This window comes from Nematolebias whitei, chromosome 1 (genome assembly GCF_014905685.2).
Source record: "Nematolebias whitei isolate Nwh7 chromosome 1, NemWhi1, whole genome shotgun sequence".
Classification (NCBI taxonomy): Eukaryota; Metazoa; Chordata; class Actinopteri; order Cyprinodontiformes; family Rivulidae; genus Nematolebias; species Nematolebias whitei.
This window is the reverse complement of record NC_056498.1, coordinates 11,942,982-11,948,786: the sequence shown is the minus strand read 5'-3', so window position 1 is coordinate 11,948,786 and position 5,805 is coordinate 11,942,982.

Genomic DNA, 5,805 nt, shown 5'->3' with positions numbered 1-5,805 from the left:
TATCTCAAGGCACTGAACAGAAACATTTATTCATCCATTATCCATCCAATATCTTTTACCTGCTTCTTCCATTTTGGGTCATGGGGGTCGCTGGTGCCCATGTCCAGCAATCACTGTGCGAGGGGCGGGGTACACCATGGACAGGTCTCCAGTTCATCACAGAGCCACATAGAGACAAACAACCATTCACTCTCTCACTCACAGCTAGGGGCAATTTAGAGTTACTAATCAGTCTAACATGCATGTTTTTGGTCTGTGGGAGGAAACCGGAGTACCCGGAGACAACCCACGAATGCATGGAGAGAACATGCAAACTCCACCCAGAAAGGCCCCCGTACCAGGATTTGAACCAGCAACCTTCTCACTGAGAGGCAGCAGCTTTACCAGTTGCAACACTGTGCTGGTCAAAAACATTCATATATAAAAAATTATAATAATAGTCTGTGGAGCGGACTGCTTTGAGTTTAACTCCATCACAGAACTCTCATCTTGAGCAAGAAACAAGGCAACAGTGGAAAGGAAATAAAAAACCCTCATGAGGAAGAAACCTTTAGCAGAACCAGGCCTACGGCACATGTTCCAGCTAGGTCCTGGAGCTGCCAGTCTATACAACAAAGGCAAAGCTCATGACCATCATAACCTGCCAGCCATAGTACAAGATATGCCTGAGTATTATCAAGGGAGGAATGAGTAAACATACAGGAAACTGGTCCATAAAATAACTGTCTATGGAGAGGGCAATTTGGTGTGATATATGAACAAAACAAGTGATACGCTTATGTCCCTTGTCACAGAGGCACTTGAAAAGTGAATGTTTGTAATTTTACAGATGCGTTTTCAAGTATCCTGGACTGGAATTGAACTGGGGATGTGAACAAAACTTAATGTTTTTTTGTTTTTGTTTTTTTGGTGAAAGATATTCAAGTGTGTAGCAGTTACACTGTGTAAAAGAGTAGAGGTAGTTTTATATATGTACTTTGCTTAACCCAAGCACTGAAAAGTAACACATCTTTGTGAGTTGAGTAAGGAATTTTATCAATGATCTGGTGCGATAGCAAAGCCAGGGATTGGACACTGGTGGTCATAGATTAATCTTGGGTCATCCCAATTGTTTTAGGAAACTATACATACATCCATAATATTTGCCTGCTTCTTCCTATCTGGGTTGTGGGGATCATTGGTGCACATATCTAGCATCACGGTCCAAGAGGTGGGTTACACCCTGGGCAGGTCGCAAGTCCATCACAGGGCTAGAATCTATAGCTTAACAACTAGAAACCATAGATTATTCAGATGATTTAGGTTGTTGGTTTACATAGCTATATGGTGGTGGCCATCTGGGATTTTGACTGGGCAACCCAATTTTTGACAGTGACCTTCCATACACAGATGCAGCCACACCTTAAGATGCTTATTTTTCATGTTGTGCACCACACAAGATGAACAGACATGTATGACGGCAGCCATTTTGGCAACACTTTTTTTTAAATGAAACTATTTTACAACTATAGATAGCCCAATGCCAAAATGGAAGTCGACGATACAGACAATACACCCCATAAATTACCAACACAATTAAATAAAGTAAAGACACACAAAATGAGAGAAAACATCTTAACATAAGAAATTATTATGAACTTCTAAACAGAAAGATAAAGAAGAATAAACTCAAACATATCATCACCGCATATGTTGCTGGAGTATCTGAAAATATCAAAAGGATTTTCTCCTGACATAATATTCCAGTAGGTTTCTGCCCAATACATAGATAATGTAAGAAAATAAGCCAAGTAGTGGTGTCCCAATACCAATACTGGTATCAATATTTGGCCAAACACCAGCCTCATATGCTTGGACTTATTAAAACACCTGGACACTTCAAACCAGTACTACTTTCATACTTGATGACATCATCTTCTCTTTCAGTGCAAATAACCAAGCACAGCATTTTAAAATGTCCAAAGTTTAGAAACATTTTAAGACAATCATATTATGTCAAGACAACAGATGGTTTTATATGTTCTTAATAAAATAAAAGTATTTCTAAAGTCACTGTGTAATTTTTAAGTACTAACTCATTAACTAGTTTGTATTTGTAATTAGTTTTGGCAGGTACCCAAACTGAAGTACTTGTAGTTGTACAAAGTCTGAAAAAAGCTGGTACTGAGACACCCCTAAAGCCAAGAAAACAATACTTTTTTTATAGAAGACTTCTGGCACCCTTAATATGTTAAAATTTGATCATCTTTAGTGGACTAATAATTGGAAACATACTTCTCTGAGCACTTTTTAATGACTGTCTGATTTCTGTCAGGATGGTGATCATTTCATAGATAGTCTTATTCAGATGAATTCATTTTTGACCAATAAACTGGCTTTTCATCAACTTGTCAATGTTTGTGTAATGTGTGCAAAAGTCAAAGAGGAAACAATGTCTTTATGATTAGGAAGGAATTAAACAAGGACAATTTGCAAATGCTTACACAACTCTGAATACACTTTTCAGAAACCAGACAAATCTACAGCTGATTATTATTATTATTTTTTTTAATATATACTGTAGTTTGCTTGACAAAACCACCACTCATCATACATTCATTTATCCTTAGTTTTATAACAAGTAATAAACTAGCCAAAAAAAAACCCGTTGTTCTTAGCAGAGGGCTTAGGGGCTGGTAATAAAACCGTTGCAACCCTTGACTCGATATGTACCCTCTTCCTGTGGCCAGGGAGAGAAAGTCAGCCTTTGCTTCTCCAGTCATGAATTATTCCATGTCGATGCCTCCCTGAGTACCTGTTGGAGGTTCTGCGGAGATGGAGTCAAGGATCTTTGACTGACAAAGCCTTTGATCCCACATCAGCCACGCACACTGTGATCAACATCTCTCTGAAGGAACTAAGACCACAGCTCTCCTGACACTTTCTGACAATAAGCTCTCCTTCCATCTCAATCCACACATTGTTGTGCTTCTAACCTCTATACATCTGTCTGTACAGCTCTGACTCCACAACAACCTGACTCTACTAATATTTTTAACAGCTTTGATAAAACAGCACAGTGCAACTAGAAATGTCTACAAAAAAGGTGCCAATATAGCTGGAGCTCAAATTTACAAAATACATTTATCATCATCTAAGTAAAGGAAAAATATATATAACCTGATGGATGAAGTGAATAAAAAGTTTAAAAAGAATCAAGATAAAATTGAATGTTGAAGCTCTTGCCATGGTTTCATTGTGTTTACTATGGTAACCACTCACCTGTGTCTGTCACTCCCTGACTTCCAAGTCATTGAGAATTAAACACTCGTTAGTTTGTATTGTGAAAAACCCAAATCCCACATCATCATATTTTAGCTTAATATCTAAACAGAATGTTTTATGTTTAATATTGTTGAATAGCTGTGGAGGTTATCTGGAATCGAACTGAATTCAAACTACATTCAGTCATAGATGTACAGCCAAGGATTACTTTCTGAAAGTATAAATCTGTTCAGTGGTTCACAAAAGTTTTGCTAACAGACAAACAAGGTTTACTCCACAAATTAAAGCTAAAGTTTTAGTCAAAGGTCTTTTGCAATGAGTAACACTTGAGGTAGATGTTGTGAATGTTTCTCAACTACTACCATGCCAAATGCTAGCACACTAACTGTATAAGGGACTGAGCTGCAGGTTATCTGTGGCAGCCATCTTGAATGTGGTTGGCTGAAAAAAATGTCAATTGCAAAAATAAAACCAGTAATTGTTTCCTAAAATTTACATTTAAAATCTGTTGTTGAATATATATTTTGCTAAGAGTTTACTTAAAATATTTATTGCCAAAAAACAAACAAAAAACTATGCAATTGGGTAACTGTGGCTCCCCAAAAAATGTGTAATGCATGAGGGCACAAACAATTCTAGGAGGAGGTAGTAAAACCCAGTGCTTAATTTGAGCTGGATCCTGCCAGAACAAGATCCAGGAGCTCTCTCATTTTGACCGGGTGTGTTGCGACAACTGTTTGCTTGGATCCGGCAACTCAAATCTCCACCCCTAAAAGTCCAAAGTCATTGCACATTTTAATTTTGATTATTTATTAAAAATACAACAGAGGAGACGTTGCCATTGGCCCGACGGACGCAGTCTTTGGAGTGGATGTTCCGGCCACAGCAGGCTCACGCACACGCTCCTGCCCAGCAGAGATGCGGACTGCATGTCCCACAGGGATGAAGTGTCTTCCTTGGTAAGGCAAGCCAAGTGGCCCATTAATAGACAGACATGTGGTAAAAGTGGCTATTAATAGGCCACTTGGCTTGCCATATATTATATGCACAGTACCATCTCCAGACAGCTGTACAGAGCTTGCACAACTCCTGATGTAAACTCATGCATATGTTTCAGACATAATCAATAAAAAAAGCTGTTTACAAATTTAGGTAAACATAGATGTTTAACAACCCATTAAAATAGGCTACACCAAAATGCAGGAAATAGCATCTACCTTATTCAAAAATTTAAGGGGGAGGAGGACCCATAAGCCCCCTCCACTCTCCTTGCTCCCGCCAGCCCGCCCACTATTTGCATTCCAGAAAAGATCAGTTTACAAATTAAGCCCTGGTAAAACCCAAACCAAAGGCCAGAACACAATTTCAGAAGACTTTTGGTGTTATCATATCACAGTTATGTGACAAATACGGAAATACATGATATACCAAATCACATAAGTCTACTTGAGTTTGTTATTTACAGTTGGTGTTACATATTGATTTTATTACTTATTTATATTATTGCGTATTGTCACTACTCAACTTATTGATGCTTCTCTTCTACAAAAACAACATCAAAACACACACACACATATGAATATATATGTGTGTGTGTGTGTGTGTGTGTGTATGTGTTCTAGAATCGCACCGCTCATGGTGGCTGCATGTTGGAGCAGCGCTGTTACTTTCGTTCTGAGATTTTGCTTTTGGAAACATTAATTCCTCTTTTTCTGGATGTAAATCTTTTTTTTTTTTTTTTTGATGATTGATTCCTCTGGTATCGGATGCTGTGCAGCTGGAAGGATTTTTACTGAAACTTTTTGAGTTTTGGACATTTGTTATGATGCGTAACCATGGCAACAAGGCAGTTTACTACAACCAACAGCAGCTGATTAACATCTCAAAGCTCAAATAATATCTCAACTACAATCCCAAATCTCAAATGAGTTGAAAAGGATGCTCTGTAGACATATTCTCATCTACCTGCCAGCTGTGCTTGAGTGCTTGAACACTGAGATCCAGGAACTAGCAGGAAACACGGCTCATGACAGTGAAAGGACAAGATCGTCTCTCGGCACCTACAGTTGTCTGTCCGCAACGACGAGGAGCTCAGCAGACTGCTGGGAGGAGTGGTCATCGCTCTGGGAGGAGTTCTGCCCGGCATTCTGGCGGTCCTACAGCCCGGGGGAACCGAGAGGCCAGTCGAGTCTGGGTGGACGGATCGGACGGCATCTGCAGCCAGTTTCTTAGGATCCATTGTGGGTTGGACCTTTACAAGAGATCCTTCATGTCTACAGCCATCAGTGTCTATAACATCTCTTAATGAAATAAGGATAACAAATTATAACAATAAAGTATTTCCCTTTGGGATTAATGAATTTTTGTATTTTTGAATTTGAATTGAATACATATGTATATATACGCAACTGGTAGAGCTGCTGCCTCTCAGCGAGCAGGTCCTTGGTTCAAACCCCGGTCCAGGGGCCTTTCTGGGTGGAGTTTGCATGTTCTCTCCGTGCATGCGTGGGTTTTCTCCGGGTACTCCGGTTTCCTCCCACA